The sequence below is a fragment of the Choloepus didactylus genome, chromosome 5 (genome assembly GCF_015220235.1).
Source record: "Choloepus didactylus isolate mChoDid1 chromosome 5, mChoDid1.pri, whole genome shotgun sequence".
NCBI classification, from domain to species: domain Eukaryota; kingdom Metazoa; phylum Chordata; class Mammalia; order Pilosa; family Megalonychidae; genus Choloepus; species Choloepus didactylus.
Window position 1 is genome coordinate 108,091,717 of NC_051311.1, and position 12,767 is coordinate 108,104,483.

General features: G+C 38.0%; 1 long non-coding RNA gene across 2 annotated transcripts; it reads left to right on the forward strand.

Annotated features, from left to right (window-relative positions):
* The first annotated feature begins 1,548 nt into the window (after positions 1-1,548).
* LOC119534944 lies at positions 1,549-10,093 on the forward strand. Of its 2 annotated transcripts, none has more exons than XR_005217137.1 (4): positions 1,549-1,575; positions 6,622-6,707; positions 7,155-7,324; positions 8,590-10,093. It is a non-coding gene; the product is annotated as an uncharacterized LOC119534944 (long non-coding RNA). The 2 variants fall into 2 exon arrangements; XR_005217138.1 differs by having other exon boundaries at positions 8,610-10,093.
* The last annotated feature ends 2,674 nt before the right edge of the window (positions 10,094-12,767 follow it).

Genomic DNA, 12,767 nt, shown 5'->3' on the forward strand with positions numbered 1-12,767 from the left:
AAACACAGACAAAACCACTAGCATATGTTCTGTTGCTAAACCTTAGTCTTATCACAGTTTGAAACTGTAGAAAATCAATTACATGCTTTGAATTACTCCCTTTCCTGGCATAAAAGCATTTCTTCATTCTTTCTGGGTAGTGAACACTTTGCAGCATCTACCACTAACAGCCTGTTAGGATTCTCTGCTACACTAATGTAGTACACATAAACCAAACAGAAGGCCCGTGGAATGTTAAACATTCCCTCTCTCCTCCGCTGTGGCCTCCTTGCAGCTCGGGACACTTCTTCCTTGCTGCTGCAACATCTGGACAGCATTCCAGGTTGTCTGTCAAGGACACAGGCTGCACCTCCAGTGAATTTCAACTTTCAACATCTCTCTGGCTCTAATCTATATTTAATGTTTCGTGACTGTTAGTCAAAGGAGCTTCAGCTAAATATCAGGCTGGAATGAAAATGATCCTTGGGAGCATATTCGCTTCGAGCGTATGCCAGCAAAGTGTCTGTGACAGAGGCTTTCTCCTGAGATTTGTTGCCCGTTCTCTTGCAGTAATAATAATTATGCCTTATGATTGCTGTGCCCACATAATCAAAGATCGCTTCATCAAATGTGTTCCCGAGGGGAAGCTGCCTCTGCTTCTAACTGGATGTCTGTCACAGAAAGCAGCACCTCTAGGGAATCCCAATCTTTTGCTTGCCCTTTTCAGTGCTGTGTTGTTAGCATTATGTTTCTTCATATTCTTCCCAATGCAAATGATGTGTAAATCATGCCCTCCAGAAGGCACATGTGGTGAGGGGGAGTGGGTGGGGAAGGAGGTGGGGGCTGGTGTATTCTTTTCCTGCCACCCCCTCCCCAACCTACTGCAGGGATTTCTCACATAGAACATAATTACATCTGTGCCATATGGGCTCATTTATATTCTATTACAGGTTAAGCTAATACGACTCAGAAATATGCTAAAAATACCTCAAAGTATAGCACTGTCAAAACACTTGTCATTTCTTGCTCACCCATTTGATTGCTAGTGTTTTTATTTTTCTTGGAAGATTCAGAAAGCTAAGAAAGCATTTTGGCATGCTGGTGGCCAGTCTATAAACACAGTTTAATTTCCTGTATTACGGCTTGTAAAGAGTAGATCTTTCATTAGAAAGCTAGAATGGCCTTAAGACATGGGCACTGAAGACCCTAAACGTGTAGATTTTAATTTCCCAAGAGGAAGAAAATACAGATTTCAGATGTGCAGTTTTGTCAGCTTTAGAATATTTCTTGTCTTTGTTTGATGCAATTTTTCATTGTGATAGAGAAACACCTGCAGTGGGCAGACACACCAGAGAAGCATGCTGTTTGCATTATGTGTTGGTTTGGATTTCAAGCAAGTCTTGTCAAGATTTTACATGTGGCATGGTAATGATAAGTACAATCTGTAATGAGTAATGAGTTCAACAATAATTTACAAGGGCATGTTGGGTTGTTTTAATGAAATGGTTAAAGTCCACCAACCCACTAATTTCTACCATCAGTTTGAAAATTGGTGGATCATGCTTGTGTAGACTCTTAACCCAATGATTTGTTTATGTAAGTATTTTCTTTTCATTATTGCAATCTTAATATGTTAGTAGAATTTAAAAAAATTAATTAACCTTGGGAACAAAAAGGCAAGCAGAAATAAAATATTTTATTTTTCCATACTGGAAAAGCAACATTTCCAAAGCTTTTAAGGTGCTGATCGTAATATCAGTCATCAGTTAAATACACAGACCATTTAACTGAGAACTGAAATTCATACAAAGGCATTCTTTTCTAGTTGGGTAATAACTGTCCTGTGTTATCTGGTTGATGGCGTGGTTAAGGCTGTCTGTTTCCAATCTCAGCACTGCTACTCACTAACTTGTTATCCTGGCAAATTCCATTATTTTTCCAGTCTTCAATTTACCTGTCTGTTATATGAGCATAATAACAGTAGCTACCCCATGGAATTTGGGGGAGTATTAAATGAAGTAATGTGTGTGAAATACTAGACGTGGTGTCTGGCATATAGTAGTCACTTAATAAATATTAGTTATTATTATTACTGTTGCTGATTTGCTGATTTGCTGATTTTAATTTTAACATAATTTCTTTTTCTAATTATATGGATATTGTAGTAAAAATACATTTTTGCCAAAATCATGTTAATTGCACAACCATCCACTTATCTTAGTCATGTACACCAGAGGTTTTTGGCATTTTTGTGTCACACGGCCAAGTTCTTCTTCCTCCTTGAAAATCAATGGAATTTTCATGACCTGGCATGAGACGAAATTGAAACATTCCATGATAATATACGAAAGGCAAGTTTTTCTACTTAACACATAATTTTGAAATATTTGTGCATTTAGGATTGTTTAGAATACAAAATGTCTGTACCCTCGCAATTGAAATGTTACATTTAAATAAAAAAGATTTCCAGTCTATAGTTAGCAAATGACTGAGTCAGTAACTATAACCAAGTTTTTAGCTTTTGCTTCTTTCAACGCTTAATAGAGAGCTGTTTGAAGACTTTTAAGGGACGTGTGTGTGTGTGAAAGAGTCTATACTAAAATTACGCAGACACAGAGAACCTAGTTCTGGGTCTTCGTTTATGTGTTTTTGCTCAACCTCATGAACTTGGGTAAGTCAGGTATCTTTCTAGTGTGCAAACTTGGGCTCCAGATTCCCTCTCAGGCCTTACTGTTTCCTTCAGGCTGCTTATAGTATCTTAAAAGTGGAAGGAAGTTCATTGTTAGGAGAAGGGGCTGCTGTCTCCCAAACACTTCAAATGTCATATTTTTGAGTTAAAGGTCTAATACGAAATTGATGTAGAAATAGGGGTTTTCTTTTTCCCTCACCCTGGCTTTGTGGTTAGGGATAGAAGCAGTTGAAAATGAGGCACAGGCAGTGCTTCACAGAGATACCCCTGCTGCCGCCCCGGCCAGGCTGTAAAGGCTAGGCTTTCAGACGAGGCTGCTGAGTATTTGAAGGATTTGGCAGCCAGGCAAATGGCAGTGTGATTCAGGCCCCTTGTGACTCATGAAATCACATGCTTAAAAGTGATCTTTTTCAACTTTTAGAGTATTTTTTTCTCCCAAAATTACCCCCAGAGACTTTTCTGCAGAGAAGATTAGAGACACAAGCTTTTGATGACTAAAGTTTAGACATTTTTTTCTTCTTAGCTTTCCCTTGTTGACTGTATTGTAAATTGCTTTTAGGCAAAAATAAAAGTTTTCCTTCCTAGCCTTACATATTAAAAATAAAACACATCTTTAAAATGGTAAATGGGATTTGTTGCTCAGGCTGGGTCAGTATGACATTAATGTTTTCCAAAATGTTGTATTATTTGACCCTCAATCTTTCCTTATAGTATCATCCCTAACCTATTCCTCTATTTTCAAGCATGACACTACAGAAGGTGTTAGAGATAAGGACTGGTAGAAATTTATTCTACTGAAACTTAAGAGGAGGTCTTTTTCTTTTTCCTTGTGCAGTTTCCTTTAATAAGTCAGGAAAAAAAAATCCTTTGGAAAAAGCTGGAAATAAAAGTAAAACAACATAAGATAAGTACTGGGTTCGCAAATGCAAGCATATCTGTTCTTGGTGGAAGAAAAGTGTGTGTGTGTGTGCGTGTGTGCATGTGTATGTGTGCATGTGTAAGTGTATTTGCCTTTACTTTGACCTGACTTAACTCCAAATTTAAAGTTAACTGACATTCTCTTTAAACATATTTAGCCACAATATATTTTATCAAGGTCCTACAAGAGAAGCGTTGTTCTCCTGACCCAGCCCCGAAGAGCAGCAACCTCTACAAAAGTAACCTAACTGAAAACCCTTCTGGCTTTCCATGCCAGCTCTAGATGCTTAAGCTTTAGAAACATAGCTACTATTCCTCCCTATCTTTTGTAAAAGGCAGTTATTCTATCTAGAAAGGAAGATAATTTCAAATTTGAAAGTCCATTTATAGAACTTTTGGATAGAAAGGCAACTTCCCAGAGCCCAAATGCACCCTCCATTGTTATTTTAAAAATATTCTCTAAAGATTAAAAAAAATCTAGCCACAAAATTGCAACACATTTCAGATAACCTAAGTAACCGTCAGGCAGGAGACAGTGGGAAATTTGGACAGTGGGAAATCTGGAAGCCGTGACTAATATTCTTCTTTTTTGAAAAATGCTCTAAGGAAATTTAATGCACTAGAGTTATATAATGTTTATTCTCTTGATGCTTGTTGTTGCTATGATTTTCCCTGTTTCTGTAAGTAATTTAGAAAGTGGAAAAATATACAAAGAAAGAAAGAAATTGCACATAATTTCACCTGACAACAAACCTTATTGACATTTGTTTTATCTCTGTCTAGTCTTTTCTCTATGCATAAAGATATATTTTTAACTAATTGGGTCATACTGCACATAAAATCAGATATCTTGGATTTTTTCCATAAGGGGAATGCTAGGACATCCTTTCATCATTTCCTCATGTCTTTAAATATTTCTTCCAAATTCTGTTTTTAAAAACTGCATAATATTCTTTTGCACTGTTGTACTATAACTTTGTTACCTTAATTTGCCATTTTGGTTTTTAACTTCTTGGTGATTTCAATACACAGGTGAATGATCCTTTAAATGTGCTGGACGATCAGGTCCCCGACCTCTTTTTCCCTAGTGGTGGTATCCTCCCCCCTCAGACCCTCACTCCCATGGGCACCCCCTGCTAGACTGTCATTACCACACTCTCAATGTCATGCACCACTCTGTGACCAACATCTCCTGGCTTCCCAGATCACCCCCTCCAGTACCCTGACTATAATCCTTGGACCCCACTGCAACCTCCAATCTTTTACCATCTTTTCATTGTCTCTCGCCGCCTTCATGTCCATGCTCCCTTTTTAACCAGCTGAATTCCATCCATGATAATCACTCTCGATTGCACACACTTTGGATTTCCTTATCCCTCTTCTGCTTCGTTGTGCTTGTTTGGCAAAACCACAAGGCTAGTTAAATCCAGCTCCCCCTACTCTGTACTGACACTTGAGCAGCTGAGCGTCACTGGAGAAGAACACAACCATGCCAACTGGTCTTACTTTAAATTCATAAGCGCACATTCAAGTAAACCCTCAGTGCTCATTCTATACATCTCTAGTCCGTTCACTCTCCCACTCACTGACTATCTGATCTCTTCTTTCTGCTGGAACCTCTAGGATCTCCTCTCTGCATCTTTACTGTCAGTTTATGATCTTGCATCCTACTTCACTGAGGAAACAGGAAGCAGTTAGAAGAGAACCTCCACTGACACCTACAATCATATATCCACACTCACAGCATTTGTGTTCACATATACTACTCGCCCACCTGCTATCATAGATGAAGAATCCACGCTCCTAGTTAATGGAAAGCTGCTCTTTACCTGTGCCTAGATCCCATTCCTTCTCATCCACTGAAGGACACTGCCTTAGCATGATCATGTCTCTCTCCTGTACTATCATCAAGATGTTTTTCCTTTACTTGATTATTCCCAGTAGTGTACAAATATGCTGCTATTCTTCCAACTTTTCCTACAAGCTATTACCCCCTTTCTTTGCTATTCTTTTCAACACATTTTGGTTGAAAGAGTTGTCTCTACTTGCCATATCTGATTCTTCTCCTTCCAATCTCTCCTGAATCTACTCCAATTAGATTCTTGGCTGCCTCCACCACAACACTGAAATTGCTATTGTCAATATCATTAATGACCTCCATGTTGTTGAATCCAATGGTCAGTTCTCCTTTATCATCTTACTTGATGTTTCCTTACTTGGCCCCTGGGACATCACACTTTCTTGAATTTTCTCCTACTTTGCTAGTTGCCCCTTCTCAGTCTCACTTGCTAGTTTTTCCTTTTCTGCCTGACTTCTTAATGTTGGAGATCCCCATGGTCAATTCTTGGTTCTCTTTTCTATCTATACTTACTTTCTTAGTGATTTTGTCTAATCTCATTACTTTAAATGCCACTTAAATGCCTAACATTCCTACATTCATCTCTGTATCTGAGACCTCTCTCCTGAATTCCAGGTTCACATATAGTTCCCAACCAGCAGCTTCACATCATCATCTCAAATTGAACATGTCAAAAACTGAACTCCTGATTTGGCATCCATACTCATAACTCCTACAGCTTCTCCTACAGTTTCAGTTGATGGCAATGCTATGTTCCAGGTCTCAGGCCACAAACCTTGGCACCATCATTGACGCTTGTCTATATCTCACCTCCATATCCGTCTAATTCATCAGGAAATCTCTTGGCTCTACCTTCATAATATGTTCAGAACCTGACCGGTTCCCACCACTACTTCTTCTACCATCTTGATTTATGCCACCATTACAAGATTCTTAACTGATCTCCCCATTTCCATTCTTTTCCCTCCTGCCATCTATTCTCAGCGCAGAGCCATAGTGACTCTTAAACCTAAGTCTGATCAGGTTGCTCCTCTGCTCAAAATCCTCCATTGGTTCACCAGTTCAGTCAGAGTGAAAGCCCAAAGTCCTCACAATGGCTTAGTAGGTCCTATGGGTTCTGACTCTGTTATCTATTAGACCCTTCTCACACTCCTCTCCCTCCCTCACTTCATTTCAGCCACACTGGTCTCCTTGCTGTTCAAACATGCCAGGAAAACTCTCACTTCCGGGCCATTGTACTGGCTGTTACTTCAGTCTGAAAAGGTATTCTAAGTTTTATGTAAATGTTGCCTTCTCAGTAAAGTATACCTTGGCCATCATGTTTTATATTGTATCTCCCAATACCTCCTGCTCTCCTAAGCCCTCTTACCCTGTTTTCTTAATTTTTTTTGTTGCCTTTATTTTATGTTGGCTTCTGACAAACTATATAATTTATTTATTTATTAATATCTGAAATATAAGCTCTCACAGTGTCAGGAGTCTTTATTTTGTTCACCGAGATAGCCTAAGTGGGAGAACAATGGCTGGCACATGTAGGTGCTCAATAAATATTTGTTGAAAATCTTTAATAGATAAGCCTATTTGTGTATAATAAGGAAACATTTTGAAGACATGCTAATTCTCTTGTTTAAGTCAACATTTGTTTAGAAAAACTTGCTTTCTGAATTTAAGTGTAATTTCTAATTTTGATTTGGAACACCTTACTTGAAGCTTTGCCTTTCAATGCTCTGGAGTGGATGATTTTCAAAAATTGTTGATGGCCAATAAAATGAGATAGAATAACCAAGTACCTGAAAAGTAAAGTGAAGAATTATGACAACCATCTGGATATTTCAGCCTTGTGAACTCCAATGGTGAGCTCCTGTCAACCAGTGAAACGTGTAAGTCCCAACAGAAAGACTTTAATCTGTGAATTGGAGCATGGATGGTCATGAGTTGGAATGGGCATGGTAGGAGTTAGCAAGGAAAAAGGAAGCAGAAAGTAGAATGGTAGAAGAATAGATATGCTAGAAAGGGCATCAAATACCTAACCCTTGTCCATGATGGTGACTTTAGGTCACCTGTTGGAAATACCTGTGCTTTTCTGATTGAGAAAATTGTGATGGGCATTTATTGGACAGCATAGAAAGAGTGACCCTTTCTTTTCCTAAGGTCTGAAATATATTCCCAGCACTGGTTTGTTTGTTTTTAACTTGTACTGAAAACTGAACTGTAAAAAGTTTGTTAAATACCCTCACCCCTCATTCCAGAACCTGAGCTCATGGTAGTATTCCAAATACATTAATCTGTTGGGGAAAACCAGGATGGTTTTAAAGAGATTCTTTTCAAGTATGAAATAATTTGAATCCAGTTGGGCAGACAGGATGGGCAACTACTAAACAAACACCTGCATTAGTCAGGGAGCTCTAAGAAATGGGCTCAACCCGCCTGGGGGAGGATTTGCTAAGAAAAGCCCTTTCCTGCAGAAGATGGAAGCAAAACCGCCTCATAGGAAACCAGGCACGTGTATGCAGGCGATTCTGCAGCTGTTTGGAATCATTTCCTCCTGATCTGCTTTAATCAGAGTTTCCTATTAGTTTTGTTCTCAGTTGATTCCAGTGTTGAGAAAAATTACTTTACCATTTAATGGCAAGGGTAGGTGTAGGATGGGGGAAGGGTTAGGAGATGGGGAAACTGAGCGATGTAACTATTCTCCCTCCCTAATAGCACCACATTTTACTTACTTGGGGGAAATAAAAGTGAGAGATACGTTTTACCAAAGTCCCAACAAGGATGCTCAGGCCCCAGAAGGGCAGTGGGAAGCCAGAGGAGTAGGGTAGAGGTTTCTCAAGAGAACAAGGAAAACAGAGAGGTGAAGGGTGGGGAATGGGAAGTGCTAGGATGTGTGTGTGTGTTAAGAGAACATTGAGGTTTTCAATAGGACAATCAGGGAATGCTTTACAGCTAATGTAACATTTGAGCCATGACCTAAAGGGAATGAGGGATAAAGTCAATAGTGGGAGGAGCATTCAAGGCAGAGGGAAAAGCAAAGATTCTGGAATGGGAACATGTGTGGTGGGTTGTGTGGCTGAAATTGAGTGATCCTGCTTTAATTCTCCCTGTAGCACTTGTGACCATCTGACATGCAGTGTATTTTCTAATTGAGGTCTGTATCCCTGCACCCAGAACAGTGCCTGGCAAACAGGGGGCCCTGTGGTAAGCGCTGGCCTGGCCGCCCAGATCCCCCTTCAGGAATGAAGACTGCTGGGAGTGCTGCTAAAAGACAGGCCTCACCTGTCAGCCCTTGCTGGGGATTGCCTCCCCGTCTGCAACCAGTGACTGATTCATGCAGGGGTATAAAGGCTGGATGCCTTGTCCCAACTAGACACAACTCTGAGGGACCACCCTACATCCCAGAACTTTCCATGGAGTTGGCTGACACGTTCAATGAGACTTCATCAGAGCTCAACTCTGCCCAACTTGGCTTCCTTCCCTTCTCTCCTACAGGGTCAATTTCAAAAGTACTCGCTATCTAACATACTGCACACTAATATCCATCTCGTCTGCTTCCCAGGGAACCCTAACTGAAATGGTGTCAGGCGGACACTAAGAAAATAGATGCCAAGATGTGAATTTGGAGGTGGATCATTTGCCAGCTGGCTGGTAATAGGGACCTCATTGCTGACAGATGTGGAGCAAGAGAGTCCCTTACACTAGATAGTGGTTCGATTGTTAAGACTTTTCCTGGTGATGAACCAGGATTGTTTACTGGTGAAAATAAATGCATTTTTTGGTACATTGTATGGACATTTGAAAAGTATGGGAGGAATAGTATCTATAAAGACTTTAGAATTGGATGGCTATTGCTAAGCTCAATTGACACTGAGGGAAAATATATATATATATTTAAAGCCAAAAGTGATTTCTCAGCAATTAAAACCAAGCTTGAAAGCCAAGGGGCTTCCTTGGTAACATAAAAAGCAGCAGGAAGGCATAGAAAGCTGAAGACCAGGCCTTAGACAGTAAAAGAAGACAAGATCCAAAGAATGTTAAACTCCCAAGCGAGGCTGGTCTTCTCACGTTGCTAAACAGGGAGCCCTGATGCATGGGACGTGGATTTCTGGGGCGATGCACCTGAAAATCTTGAATCCTAGGTACCGCAGTGTTCTAGAATTGTTTAACAACTGGCTCTTCCAGTATATTATTGGACATACTGTTAAATTTATTCCACAGTATTACTATTTTCTCCATCACTTCCTTTGTTTAGATAATCAAGCTCTGATTTGTAGTATTTGCCAATTGCCATGGGATAAATAACCCTACTGTGGTTCATTTCAAGCCACCAATGTGACATCACTGAAATGTGGAGTTGGGAAGAGAAGTATTTCCTCCAAACAGATAATAATAGATGTAAATAACTTCAAGAGTATAGATATAGTAAAATAATTAGTAAAATGTAGTAAATAAAATAGTAAAATGTAGTAACATAATTAGGGATTGATGAGTTTTAAGTATTTTTACCTTTGTTATTATTTTTAATTTAATCATAAGCTTATATAATTTAATTTAAAATAATGGCTGTGTTTACAACAGGTTTATAAAATGTCTTTCTTATTATAAAGACAATCTTTTCATTACTATTTTTAATATTAGAGGCAATAGTTGCCATCATTAACTTTTTCCACTGTAATGTGAATCTTTCTGAAATTTTGTCATTATGTATGATGTTTGTTGTAGATTTTAAGAGTTTTAATCCTTACATTTTATAGAATGATTATTCTTCATCTACTGCATTGTTATTCTGTTAATGTAGTGTATTAAACAAATAGATTTCCTGATTCCAACTGTCCTTGAAGTCATGGATAAATTCTATTGGTCATTATCTATTTTTAAAAATAAACTGATGAATTCTATTTGTAATATATTATTTTGTATTTTCTCATTTATATTTATAAGTGATACTTTTCTTACATTATCCTCATCTAGTTCTTTTTATTAAGTTATATTTGTCTTACAAAATGAGTTAGATAGCTTTCTTTCTTTTTCTTTTCTTTGAAATACTTAATATAAGATTGCACTTCCTTACTCTTTAAAGACTGAGTAAAAGTCATGTATAAAATCATTTAGTCTGGTATCTTTTTAAGGGTAGGCTTTCACTATAGCTTGGAGTTGCTTAATGTTAATTAGTTTAATTAGATATTATAATTCTACTTCAGTCATCTTTGGAAACATATTTTCACAGAAAATTGTCCATTTTGTCTAAGATTTCAAAATTATCACTGTTAAGTACTTCACATTTCTTTTGTGATTCTTAAAAATCTTTACTTTTTTATTCCCTTTATCCTATTATTGCTTATCAGTTATGTTGGAGATTTGTTTGTTTTTTTTAGCTTTTCCAAATAAATAGATGTTGTTTTTCTGGATCATCTCAACTATTTTGAAATCAGAAGACATGGTATGATATCAAGTCTTTGCAATTTGTTAGGATTTAACATATTCAGACACTTAGTATTCTTTACATATTCAATGAATCAGAAGTGAGAATGGTAGATTATAAATAGGTTAATCTCTTAGACTAACATTTTGCCAACTTCAGTTTTGAAACAACTGAGTTTTAGACTGTATAAAACATGTTTTAGAATCTGTCATCTTTTTACATATGTAAGAGTCAATTAATTTCCCTTAAACCAAAGAACACAATCATTATCCTCCTTGCACCTAAATTTTGCCAACAAAGCTTTCTCAGTGACAGAATACCCACATTGGTTAGGGATTATTTTACAATGTGACAAAAGATTACAATATAAAATTTGTTCCAATTAACATTCTTTAAATATTTGTCTGCTGGGGAAAGAATTATGTTGTTTCGTTTTTTTCTTTTCTTTAAAATTCCATGGATTTCCTTTTAACATGTTTTAGTAGTTTAAACCTCCTGTTTCAGCTTATTGGAGTTGGCCCTAAACAGAGTGGGATGAGAGCCAGAACATTTGGAATAAGACAGAAACTAGCATGGCCATACCTTTTGGTTGCAAAAATGAAGTCTGAACAATGTAAACATTGAGGTTATTTACTGTGGTCCTATGTTTAATTTTATATTTCCTCTTTCTTCACTGAGCTAGAGAATTTTTCGTTTATTTAATCATTTGTTCATTACTTTAACAAATACTTATAGAATGCCTATTTTATGCAAGATACTATGCTACACATATAAAAACAGTCATCTAAAAATAGTGTCTGTTTTGTGGCTTCATAGTGCAGCTCTTTCAGCTCTCATCAACAGGACTTGGGCAAGAAACTCAGCTGTAGGTCATTCTCCACTCTTTAAGGGAGATGACTGCTTCCACTCCTGATGGGAGCCCTTCCAGCAGAAGAAGAGAAGGAGATTTGCAATTTATCTTCACCAATGAGTAAGTTAGCATTTCCAAAGAACTTTGCCACCATCTGCCTACCTTCTTCCTCCCAGCCATGGGGAGTCTTCAGGAATGTGCTCTCAGCAGCAAATTTAGAGAAAGAAAGTGAAGGAGGAAAGGTTGCTGATGGGGCTGATTTTTCTGGGTAAAGAAGTGATTTTGACTAGCATGAGCTAGAAGAATTAGAATGGAAAAGGGGAAACAAGATGGGACAGCTGAACAGTTTCTCCATTCTTTCAGAGCTGAAACTTCATGGTACAGTTTTATTCTTTCATTTTCACTATCTTAAATTTCTAAAATGTCAAGCACAGTCCTTTTCCAGTGTCCATAAAATCTACTACAAAGATGGTACCAGCTATAAAATACTAGGAAATACAAAGCATCTTGGGCTAATAGATTCATCGGCTGTCTTCATTATTATGAGTGATTAAAAACCGCTTTTATTAAACCAAGCAAGACACAAGAGGAAAGAAATGTGATCAGTTAATATTTCCTATTACCAACATCATGCCCACTCCAGAACCTTCACAATGGCTGCAGCGTCTGTCTGGGATGCTCTGGCCCCAGATCATCTTGGCACAATTAGTTCTGTTTAGGTCTCAGCCCAAAAGGCATTTCTTCAGGGAGGCCTTCTCTGACAACCCAGGAGAAAGAAGCTGTCCCTCATCATACTCCATCACAGCACCCTGATTTAATTTCTTTGTAGAAATTGTCTCTTTCTAGAATTTTCTTGTTCATTTATTTGCTTGCTTGGTAATTTTTTGAGTCTCCTTCTTCACCCTACTGGAATGTCTGTCTTATTCACTGTTATGTCCTTCATGCTTGTCTGGCACATACTAAGAGCTCCATGATTAGTTTTCAAATGAATATATAAATGAATAGATGTATTTAATTGCTTTGGGTTTCTGTAGTGTATTCTTCTGGCCTGAGCATC